Raw genomic sequence first — 12,893 nt, 5'->3', positions numbered from 1 at the left:
CATTTTTGTACTGGGTGGGGAAGAAGCTGGGAGGGAAGGAAAAGGTGGGGTTCTCTGTTTGCACTTCTTACAAGGCAGCAGAATTGCAGAAGGACTTAGAGTCTGTATACACTCCACAGTCCAGTAATGTTGAAAGACAACAAAGTTAGTCATGGAGCTAAAAGCAGAGAAGTCAAAGCAGAGTGGTGCTGTGCCCAGGCTAAATTAAACTGTTAAGAAAATAATGAGCTCTGGTGCAACTGGGTGCTAATGTGGCTATGCTTCCCTCAGATCAGAGCTGGTATGTCTGTGCAGCACTCCACTGAACATACTCTTATTAATCTCTAGATCCTCAAATGTGGAGTTTGCTCAATGAGCTGGAATAATTAGGAGAGCAGATAACAAGAAAATGAATCTCTTTTGCTCTACAAAACACAATGATTGTCTGGCTGATGCTGCAGTGACGTCCACCTTAAAGCTTTTCATATGTGCCCTACACTAGCCAGCCACCCAGCAGATCCCATTCCTCAGAGTGCTGTCTGATGTCCTTGCACTGGTCCTTCTGATGTGGCTTCCAAATTCATATTTCTTTTCTCCAATCTAATTAAATCCTTTGAGATCACTGTTATGGATCAGCATCTAGTATAATTTAGGTGAGGTGAGGTGTAAAGTGTGAAATGGAGGAGGTTAAATGGAGTAAAGTGCAGGTAGGGAACGGAACAGGTGTTTTAAAACAGTTTGGTGCTTACATTCCAAAGGAATTGTGTAAATGGTGGGATCAGAACACACAAGCCTTGGAATAGTAGGATAATGTCAGAGGACTACAGAACATTGAATTATCCTGCTCAGATTTTAGCCTGGTTTAAAGTTTACTAGTATAATTATAGGCAAAGAGAAGATAAGGCTTTTGTATCAGGATGTTAGGAGACATTGTTTGAAAAAAATAGGTAATCCTGCAATGAAGATTTACCTTAGAATTTGGGACAGACTCTGTGTGAATGCAGAGTTAGAATTTGCATTAGGATTTATCTCTCCCTGCAGAACGCGTCACCCTCGTAATCATCCATTTCTCCAAAGGCCTGTATAAACAGTTTATATTAATTGTCTCCTATGCAATACAAAAAGTGCTTGAAATCTGAGGGAATTAGTTTGCAAACAAAAGAAAGCTAAAAGCTAACTGGATTATCCAAAAAAGATGGTTTTTAAGTAAAAGTAAATTGCTACCTGAAAAGATGAGTTCCTACACCTGCCACCAACATAAGAAAGACAAAACGTAACTCTATCAGTGAAAGAGTTGGAGCGCTGGCAACATCGCTTCCCACTCTAAAGGGAGGGGTCAAAGGGCTGCTTGACTTACCATGGATAAAGTAAAATGCTTTTAAAAACCTTCTTGGTATTTGTAACTCCTTCCTTTTGCTTTATCTGCACTACAAGATTTTGGAAAGCAAAAAATATACTCCGATGTAACTTAGTACTGTGATTACCTTTTTTTTTTTTTTCTTTTACTGTTTCCTCTTTTATAATTAGATAATCTCTGGACCCTACTATATGATTATCTGGCTATATTGAGAAACCTGTTCTAGTTTTGGAGGACTCTTATGTCCACACATCTGAGGAATGTGTGACATACTTATGATATTATCTGTCTGTGAGGACGCAGTGGAAATGCGTCAGTTAGGGATCAGTGAACTGACACTTCTATAAAATCAATTGACAGGGAAAACCCAGCACTTGGCAAAAAAATTTCTTGAGGCACACTGGTCACCAAGAATATGATTGCTGCATAAGTCAGTTTTATGCATCTGCCAGCTGTACATCCAGCTGTGAAGTGGTCGAGGTCTACCTTCAGAGGAGTTACACTGCAGTTTCCATAACACATTCTGTTTTATAATCCTGATCCAGCTTAAACTGTAATGCTAACTGTGAGCTGAAAAGCAGTTGTGAGCTGTAAAGCATTCTGCCCACAGGAAAGGCTGAACCATTCTGGTGGAAAAAAGTGATTTACAAATATCTAAAACACCTTGAGAACTCAGGAGTCAAGTCCTCAGTTGAGGTAAAGAAAGATTGTTGCATTACTGTGTCTGGAGCTCTTGTTCCCCAAGGCTCTTGTTTCCCAAATGAGCTTTGGGTTTTATGATAGCAATAGGAAGCTTTTTGTTCCTTTTGTTTTTTGAAAATAGGCTGCAGTTTTGTGTGAACTCAATTGTATTTCTAACACGCAGCATTGTTCACCTCTAAAATCACCTCTGGAGAGCATAATTGCAGACCCTTTGGCTGAAGTATTTGACTTAGCTGTATTTTCTCCTGCTGTTCAGCTCGGTGATGTATTTCACAGTGAAAGTCTTGCAGTCACTTATTCCCTTCTCAGGTGACAATCCTTATTGGGAAAGCAACCTGTACAGCACGTAGGAAGATGAGAACACAGAATCGAAGTGAAGCCTTCATTGGATACTGTACACATCGCGTTAACATTGAAAGTACATACATATTTTATGAGGTAGGTTTTTACATGAGCAGAATGAATCAGATTTTTCAGCAGTAATGAACACCTGGTGCTAGATGAAAGTGCTGTGGTTTTAAATTGTGTTAAACTGTGATGTCTGAACACAATAAGTGGTAGTTATCAGAAATGACCTGGAACATGTTTAACTGTAAACTGAGATCCCAGTTCATCATTCTAGGTATTTCTTCATTAGAATTTTTCAACAAGCTTTGTTTATTATATTCCATTATTCTCTAGGACAGTGTGCAACTTCTTCCTCTGCTCCCAAATAAGGTCTATAACTTCTGGATTTATATCAAGCTTATATCAATATGGAGCAGACATTTCAAGAGCAACAGGTTAGGTGTACATGGATTACACAGATGAAGAACCATCTTCAGTGGGGCAAAAAGAAGAATTAAAGTGGTACAAAAGAGAGAAGCATGTACAAAACTGACATTCTTACGCATTTTTTCTGGTTCATTTGTAGAAAAATTGAAATAAAACTAGAAGCTCTGTTTCAGAATCTTAGTAAGTCTCAGAACATATCCTTTGGCCCAGAATGCTGTCAAGGGGTAGGAAAACACTGAACTTTTCCATTCTGGTTTTCCTGCAATGACAAGAAACTAATGGAAATGGAAGAGGTAATTTTATTTATAAATGATTGACAGATCATTTCTTCAGGATCACTGGCCTCAACAACTACCTGTATGGATAAGACTATTAAAAAGGAAGTAGGATTTCAGTTATGGGCTTTACTGTTTGACTGTTGATTAGAATGAGAAAAACAAGAATAGAAAGGAGGAATGAGTTGAAGCAAGATTGGAGGTAGTACCTCATTTGAAGAAAAATGTAACAACCCTACAAAAGGTATGATCTGCTGTCATTCTCATCTCTAGACTGTTAGTGCTATGTTCATTATTCACTGCTGCTAAACACTGATCTGAGATTATTTCAAGAAGAAAACAGGTGGGGATTAAGGTGAGAAATCTATTGGAAAGGAGGTTTCTTTTGTTCTGCTGCTCATGAAAAAACTTACAGGGGTTTTTGTTTACTTATTTGTTTTCTTTCTTCTGTAGCATCCAATTTTATTCTTAAAATAGTCTTTCTCCAGGACTGATGTAATATGACATTTAAGTGTCACGGCACTGTTCTGAAGTCTTCCATGGTTTCTTCATCTGTCCCAGATGGTGAATTAAATCAAATTAGTAATATTAGTATAGTCACAGCAATAGAAAATTAACCTCATTGGTAAGATTCAAGCTTTAAAGAGTGCATGCTACCATTTACATATTCTTATACAAACTGTTAGATGTTTGTCCCTTCTGAGAATATAGGTTCAGCACTGGAGTGTGTGAGTCATATGCTATTGTGGGTGAACAAAACAGTTTCATCATCAGGGTGGAAGGTCAGCTCGAAAATACAACTAGAAATCTTCATGTCCAGCTGGAACTAGCTTGGAACCAATAAACTGTTTTTTGCTTTGCCTTTCTGCGAGAGGGAGCTGGGAATAAACATCAGAACAAAATCTTTATCAAGTATGTTTTGGCTGTCAGTAATATCACATGTGATACTGGTAGGAGAAAGACATAAAAACAGGTTCTTCTGCTTCCTTCTTATATAGCTTGGATACAGGACTGTAGATTCTCCAGGGTTTGCAGTACAGTTTCTTTCACTGATTGGAAGAAGCCAAAGTCTTCAAAACTGAAGGTAGAGGAACTGGAAATGTGATATGCTAAGAGATATTTTCTAAAATAAGATGCCTCCTAATGAAGTTAATTTATAAGTAAGAGACCTCTCTACTTCTACAAGAGCTGTTCTCCTTACGATTAGATAGGAAAATGAGAAGCTGCTGGTCAGCACTTAAGATTAACTGTTCAACTTTTATTACTATTATTATTAATTTTGAAATAATAGAAATTTTAACTATGCTTCTGCTCATTTCTCTTTGTGATTATTCTCTTTTTGGTTTGACACGTAAGGTGTTTCACTGTTCTGATTAGCTCTGTTTACAATCCTGTGTTTCCTGGACATTTTGGATTAAAAATTAGCTCTTCCAATTGGATTTAACTAAAACTTTTCCTGGCTTGAGCAGAGGGGCAAGTTCCTTTCTCACATGTATCTTAGGAAGCATGCATGGTGTGGATTTCCACTGTCTGCAGCTTACTCTTTTGTATTCTTCAGTAGAATGGCAGTAGACTATTTTTTGTTAACAATGGTACTTTAGTCACATTTTAAGTTCTCTTTACTGTTACAGAAGACTTTGAGAAGGATCTTCATGCAGGTATATTACTGAGATGCAGGCAGATCAACCTCAAACCTTTGGCTGTTTCTGGATATTGACATGAATCAGATGCCTCAACCCCCTGCATGAAAAATCCATTATTCACTAGAGTTATTAAAAAATGCTTTTCTTTAGAAGCACTTACGGATTTTAGGGCATGTGTCCTATTGACCTTTAATGTGCCACAAGCAAGACTAGCTCTTATTCCTTCAGCATTCTGGGCAAAGTAATTTCCAGATCCCCGCAGTAAATTGGTAGCTACAAGAATCAGTTAATATTTAGTGCCTAATTCACTTTAGAAATGCTGTCTTTCTCATTCAGACAGCTGGGTACAGCTTATTCAGAAGTTAGGTCAGCCTCTTATTCCTAAAATTCACAGCTTTTAAAAAAAAATTACATCTCTTTAGAGGCTTGCTAATATTATTTATTAAGTATTTTTGAGCACTAGGCACTTCTTAGCATGGCACTAGAAGGTGGTGATTAAAATATGCAGACTTTTTCCAGACAATGCATTGTAGCTCAGTGAAAAACTCTATGCTTGAGACAGCATTTTCTGATTGAAATTCTGTGGTCTGTATAGTGTGGGATGTCAGACTAGATATTTGCTAAGATCTTTTAAAAATTTGACTGTATGAACAATGCAATATTCACTGACCTGAATTTCAGCAGTAACAATGATCTCATTATATCTAGAGAAAGGAGAGGCTGCGTTATTTTGTCGTACTTGTTAATTTTACATGAAGCCTATGTAAAAGGAATAAAACATTTTATCATGAAAATTCTATTTTTGGTCCAGTTTTCAGGCAACTTTTTGTACTGTGTAAACATAAGCTAATCTTCACAGTGCAAGAGAGGACAAAAAATTATGTAGGAACAGTGTTAACTCTACTATATGAATTTGAATGCTACTATGATACAAAGCACCTCTTCGTTTTACTCTTTCATCTTGCAGCAGTGACGTCATGCACCATAAATCAGATTTACCGGCTCAAGAATTAGCAGGCCTCCAAGCATATACTGACAGGACAGCTGAATGGTCCAGAGAAAACTGCTTTCAGCCCTACATAGCAGAGGAGAGGAACACAAAGAATTTATGATTCCTGTGAAGAACATCTGGTTGACTCAAAGCACCTTCTATCAATACCTAATAATATCTCTGCATCCAGTGATGGAGAACATCACTTTTTGCTCTTAAAGATATATGTCTTATTTAACATACCCTGGATATGTGAAGTTAGTCACGTGGTAGGCTCAGAACCAGGGCTTAGAAACTGCAATAGCTGAAGTGAGACAGTGCTTGTGCCAGATTTCAGTTTAGTTATGTATGCCATATTTGTACTTTCTGGATTTCCTGTGATTACTAATAAATAGGGTCACTGATGTAAGCTGTACCCTTTACCCCCACTTCCAGGAATTATTCTTTTGACATTATTGCTCACATTTTGAAGAGTATTACAGTGACAAAAGCAATCAAAGAGAGCTAAGAAAGTTACTTAAATCATGTTTGACTTATTGAGTTTCAATAAAGATTCTGCTGAAACTGGGCTGTGAATAACTACAGTACAGTACTACAGAGAGAGGTTTTAAAATGGGATGTTATAAAGGATTTTCATGTAACAAACTGATTGCTAACTCCTCCCCTTTCCCTTACTGTGTCACCCAAAATATAGATGGAGCCCTAACCATGCACAGCAGATCCATGTTTAAAAATGCCAAAAAAGAGAACATGAGTAAAGAGTAAATATTAAAAGACAGCAGCATAACGGGATAGAAAGGGCAAAATGAGAGCCACACCACTGCCTTATTGCTGACAACTGCACTCACTAAGCATTCATGTAATTGCTTGTATGTGGACACATTTATTGAAATGTCTCTCTTATATATTAATTATTTCTACAGGGAAAATGAAATTATAACAGTGGATTTCTTAGTTACTGGATGAAAAGCAAAGGAAACCCTGTGGCTGTTTATCTATGGACAAAATTTAAGTCAAGTCAAGTCAGTTGCAAGTGATCACTAAGTGAATATTTTTTAAAATGCCCAAGGTCCCTGTTTTTCAAAATCCATAGGTAACTACTCCCACTGAAAGTCAAAGATGTTCTGATTAATAGTTTCACCTACCTATTTAACCATTTCATTTGTTAAAATTACCTTCTATCCATTTTGAGACTTCTACTCAGATCAAAGCTCCCTAGTAATTAAATCCTCGCTAAAGCACGTTAACTTATGTCACCTTTACTTCCCCTATGCTGTTCATGTCCCTGTTGCCCTTGCTCTGGCCTGGAGCAAGTCACGTCTCTCTGGCTCAGGGCACACAAACTCTTTCTTCACCCCAGGGGGTCCCTGTCAAGATCACAGGCACATTTGCCACCCAGTGCCACAAAGAGATGAGGGGAAAGGTCTGCTTGGGACAGTATGGCTTTTTTGCCCACCCATCCCATCCCATCAGAGTCCTGCCTGCTAAACTGCTGAAAATGGTCAGCCACCAGTGGAGTGACCCTAAAAAAATTTCCTGTCCTACTGCAATCACAAAGATGGACATTTGAGTCCAATATCTGTTGTACTTTGTGAGAGGGAAAGTAAGATCTACGTCTCCAGCAAACTTGAGCTGTGCCTGGAAAAGACATTGAAAAAAATTATAGATCTACAGTGTCACTTCATAAGTCAGACAAAGGATGTGGTATAATAAATACCTGTGCTCATCTTCCTTCACTGAAGTTGTTTTTCATTTTGATTGGTGATTTTAAAAGGCTCATTTCTTAGTTTTCTGTTTTACCTCTAGGAGGGTTTTCCATTATACAGTTCCTAGAAGTACATGAAAACAGAGATCACAATAAACTGATATATTTACTGAGACTAGAACTTTCTTTCTTCTCAAATGAAATTATGCTGGTCCTATAAACAGCCGAAAATATTTTACTGCGGTATTAACAGCCTCAGGATCTGTATTAATGACAGGCTTATTAGAGTGTGAAATGCCTCCTGGCTTTTCTCCAGGGTGTTTAAACTAATCAACTGCTAAGAATAAGGGAATAATTCTCCTTTCACTCTCACTTTGAGACTTTCAAATTTTCATTGGCTTTCCTGATATCTGTCCTGCTTTACACTGGTACTAGTGAGAGAAGTATGAAGCCAAAGTCCACATGTAGCAGCAGGTCTGAAGGATGAGCTGGAAGTAGTATTATTGTCTAAACAGGATAAACCAACCTATAACACAATGACAAAACATGCATCCTAAGGATAAGTCTTTTCCCTTAATTTTTCACACCCATGTAAAGTCAGTTCCTTCAAGCTGACATTTGACAATTTTGCATCAATTAAAATAAACAAAAAGCCAGTCAAAAGGAGAACACTAACAAGTCACAAAATTTATACATGTCTTCCTTTTTGTTCTGAGCTTGGTAACTGTGATTGATTTATTGCTCCAAATACTGATTGGTTTTGTGAGTTGTTTTAATTTGTGGAGGGGAAACCTGCCCAAGTATATTTTTTATATTATAGACAAATTAAAGGACGTAAGATACCCATGGAGTTTTGAAAAGGAATGTGCTGTTCAAAAGATAAAACAAGGAAAAAAAGGATAACTCATTTGAGCCACAAAATTTAAAAATAAAAAAATAAATAAATCACACCATCTGAAGTGACTAAAGGAGCCCACAAAAGTTACACATACCAATTCTCTAAACCTAATCCAGAATCTTAAATGGAAGCATTAGCTACTTGTTTTGGTATATGCATGACTGTGCCTCTGAGGTGACCAAAGATTGTTATACAGCCAAATAAACGGAGGGCTGCTGGGCACACAGTGCTTTTGGGAAGTGAAGTTCCTAGCTGCCAGAGTAGAGGACCATAGGAAAAATAATAATGAAATTAGTAACAAAAATATGTTGGTCATCTAGTTTAATCCCTTGCTCAAATTGGAGTGAAGTTCACATCAGGGCTAGGTTATCTTTTACTTTTTTGAACAATTTGGCTCAGCATTTTGTGACTGGCTTTGCAATGTATTTGCTGTTTGCCATTTCTGTCAAGTCAGTCTGTAACACAGTTTGCACCTTTGTGAAATGGATGCTAGCTATATCTGCGAGGGAAAGGCATTCACCTGAAAGTAGTCTTAAATATGGAACTTACTGGTGCCCCTTTGTGCCTGAAGAAGAAAGCTGATTAGAGATGTCTATTGACTGATCACAGATGTGAAAGACTGCAGAAGAGGGATTCTGGGTTTTGTGAAACTCAAGACTGAGCTGGGAATCAGCATCCTGCTCAGTAGCATCCCAACCAAGATAATACTCTGAGGATTATCAGTGCTCTCAGAAGCAACACAGTGCAATTGCTGCCAAGATTTGTAAGCCAAGTACAACATTATAGAAAAAGACGGGGTCTTAACTGCTCTTAACTTCAAGAACTAAAACTGTAATGAAAGACTAAAAACGATGAACAAGGAAGGGAGAACCTCAAAATGGTATTGCTGAACACTTGAACAGACTTGACAATAATGGGAAAACATTGGAAATTAATACTACCAGTGTATCCTTTTAAGCTCAAACTTCCCATTCACTTGGCATTTTCAATGACATTTCCCTGGACAAAGTGTGAACAGTGTTGTAAATGCTCTGGAGTCACAGGTCATTTGAGCAGCTCCAGCTTGGGCAATGTTTGTCTGTGATTACGTTTAGAAGAGTGTGTGGAATTAAATAATTTATAATTGACTACATGAAGCATACTTTTGATAATCACATGTTCTCTCTAGTCATGCTTAAATTTATCTTCCCAATTACTTTTATCAACAAACATTTCCAGATTGCTTCTGCTTGTCTATTAAAATATACTCGGTGCTAATCAAAACTGTGCATAACCTACTAATCATGCTGTCAGCTGCTACTAGCTCTATGGAGATGGCAAGACTCAGGGAAAAAAATAATTTCAACTATATGGTTATCTCACATGGTATTTGTTGATGGGTTTATTATGTACATTTTAAAAGGACAGGGAAAAGGAATAAACTTAGGAGACCTGGACAGAGGTTACCAGATGCTCCAAAACTGTAGTCAGGTTTCTAAACACTTGCACATGAGAAAGGGTAGACAAAGGCCCTTGCAAGACATGTTCCAGTGTACTTTTCTAAGTAGAACTTAAGCAATTAATTTCAATTTACATAAAGTGAAAAATCAAAAAGCAGCAAATGCAGAACTGTTTTGCAGTGTAATACACCAAAAAAACACAATTTTTATTTCACTTGAAAGCATTTCATACTATTCTGAACTTGCTGTTTTGTCTTACTTTGTCTTAAGAATTATTTCATTATTATTGACGTCCATGCCAGTAGCACCCACATGTTTAGAGAAGTCTCAACCAGTGATTTGCATACATGATCATGCACACTCTCCAGCACATAATCTTGCCTGAAATGTTCCAGTGGCAGTCAACAGGTCAAGAAATACCATTATTATTTTTACTCCTCAGCCTGGAAATTAAGACCTGGAGAGATCAGGACTGTTAGGAGTTCTGCAATTCATCACGTACAAGTAAATCTTTAGAAGCACACAGAAGTCTCCGTTTACAGAGGGACTTGAATGGACATAGGACAGGCCTGCATGGAACAGGCTGCAAGGACAGATCCTAGTTTACCATTTAATGGCACTCAGAGACCTAACTATGTGCACACAGGATAAGTCCAGCAATACTAGCTGATTAAAGTTACTGAGAAAGAAAAAAGAGATATTTTCATTGTTGGGTTTTTTTTTCATTTATCAATCAATGCATGGCTCACTAGTTAAAATATTAAAATTCTGCAATAATTGCAGAGTGCTTGTTAAATGCAAAACAAATTGGGAAAGTGATAGCTTTCAAAAAGTAGTCATCAATCAGCAGGAAAACAGCAGGGTGAGGTGGTGCAATAGAGTTTCGCAATAAATCCTTATGCTCAGGCGCAGCTGGTGTTGGAATTAAAGACCAGATACCTTATTCTTATAATAAGCACCAACTGCAGTGGAAATCTCAGAACAGAGGAATTTGTCCCTTAAATCCATATTTCTAAAGGCTTTTAAGTTGTTTCACAATTGACCATCCATTGGTACATTCAGACACTGGTTTGCTGCTGTTCATGGAGTGAATGGGAAACATCTAGAAGTAAGAACCTGCTTCAAACCAATTTACTGTCTTGTTAACAGGTGAGAAGGTGGGATTCTAGTATTGGTTAAAAATCATAACTCTCAGACACTAGCTATAGCCACATGAAGTTAATCTCTCTGTTCTTACCCCGCAGTCAATGAAAAGTGAGACCTTTAGAATATCAGGTACCTCCCTGGAAAAGAGCTCCCTTGTCTTCCCCACACATGCAGGTAAACAGCTCCATTGCTCTTGTGGATACACCCCTAAGCCTTAAGGAAACAAAGTTAGCAATATAAGATTTCTAGTAAGATCTGTTCACTTGCACCTATTTTGTTCAAGATGCTAAAGGTTTGTAGAAAGGAGGCTACAACTTTCACTTGCATGTATTGATCAAACAAGTATAAAGTTCAGTGCAGTGTGTACAGCTATTTCTGGGAAACAGATCCATCAGATTTTTTTCACAGTGTCACATCCCACACACAGAGAAAGAACTAAAAATTCAAGTATATTCCCTGAATAAAAGTTGAGGAAGACACTAAAAAAAATTAGAAGAACGATACAATCTCAATGTGGATGGTGATGAATACAGGTAGAAAAAAATGCATGTCCAGTTACTAGGAGTGCCAGTGCCATGCCCATAGCTCATTGTGGTAAGACAGTTAAACTAAAAATGTCTTGTTAGGTGCATATTGAATGTATGCTAATAATGCTGGTAGAACTGCAGAGTCCATACAGCTCTGAAGCTCACTAAATGTATGATACTTTACAAATCAATAGAAGTCATATTCTCTGTCTCCAAAATATAGACATACACCGCAGCAGGATGCATCTGTCAGGTTTAAATTAAGCCAAATCATAACACATGTGGGATTGTGAACAAGTACAACAAGGAAGGAAGAAGAGCAACAGCACTAAGGTAGTATGAAAGATATAGGTACACACATATTAAGGATTAACTTTGCTTTGCCATCCTTCATATATTAAATGTAAATACATGCGAACACAGCGGTGTCAATGATATTTGCCATTTTACAAAACTATTCTATAAATGGCTTTGTAGAATGACAGTATAGACTTTGAATGATATGAGAAGAGCAAAATAAATTATCCATGCAGTGACTTAGGATGAACTTAAGCAAGCTGAGATGTCTCCAAGTGATTGGGAATGTAAAGATGGCATCTGCTGAGACATGGAATTTAACTGGATATATGAGACAGAATGAAGTAAGAGAAATTTTATTTGTACTCTTGGAAATCTCAATTAGGCTATAATGTAATACAGGAAGAAAAGAGGAATAACAGCAAATTGAGATTTGCTTAAAAGCAGGGGAAACAGGCTAGTAAACAAAAAATTTAAGAGTAATTAGGGGAATGGAAGGAGAATTTGGACAACATCTTGCCTTTAAAACCTGAGGAGGAAAAATGTTTTAGAGGCACTTGGAGCTAAAGGATGAGAATGGAGATTTTACCTCAGAGCCTGGAAAGCAAGGATACTTTGGGGTTATTTTTGTTCTGGGCAAACAGCAACATGCAGTAGGTGAATTTGGGTTCTCTCAAGTCCACGTGCAACAGCGACTGGAAGGGCTGGCTACGGGCAGCTGCAGCACCTCTGCTCACAGGAAAAGGCAAAGAGCATTGCAGATTTGCATGTGTTTTCCATGTGTCACTTTGGGGGAATCAGCATGGTCCACTCCAGAAACTGATCTCAGTGGTGCTCTGGACAGGCTTGAGAGAGGCACCTGTGATGAGACATTTATTCCCCTCCCAGGGTTTTTTGCATTCACTCCTGCCCTCTTCTGGAAGATCCCTTCATCCACCCAACTTCCTGCCATCACAAAAGTTTTCAATACCAACCTCCCCTTCTCCCAACATACTCAGTGAAGGCTCTTCTGTCTATTAATAGTTGGACTTAGCCCAGTTTTTTGTCTGCTTTCTTAGCCAGAGGTCCTGTTCCTTGCTATCTTTCTCTGCTGCTGGCAGAAGGCTCTTCCTGCTGTCTCAAGGGTTTACTCTTGCACTTCATACTGCCTGCTGCTCTGT

The 12,893-nt window shown here is 38.0% G+C and overlaps 1 long non-coding RNA gene across 1 annotated transcript; it reads left to right on the top strand.

The window, feature by feature from the left end:
• The first annotated feature begins 2,385 nt into the window (after window positions 1-2,385).
• On the top strand, window positions 2,386-6,289 carry LOC141941813 (uncharacterized). Its single transcript, XR_012628430.1, has 2 exons — window positions 2,386-2,476; window positions 5,698-6,289. It is a non-coding gene; the product is annotated as an uncharacterized LOC141941813 (long non-coding RNA).
• Window positions 6,290-12,893: the final 6,604 nt, after the last annotated feature.

Source organism: Strix uralensis, chromosome 3, assembly GCF_047716275.1.
Source record: "Strix uralensis isolate ZFMK-TIS-50842 chromosome 3, bStrUra1, whole genome shotgun sequence".
Lineage (NCBI taxonomy): Eukaryota > Metazoa > Chordata > Aves > Strigiformes > Strigidae > Strix > Strix uralensis.
The sequence above is the reverse complement of the archived record's forward strand: the minus strand, read 5'-3'. Positions and strand labels throughout refer to the sequence as shown.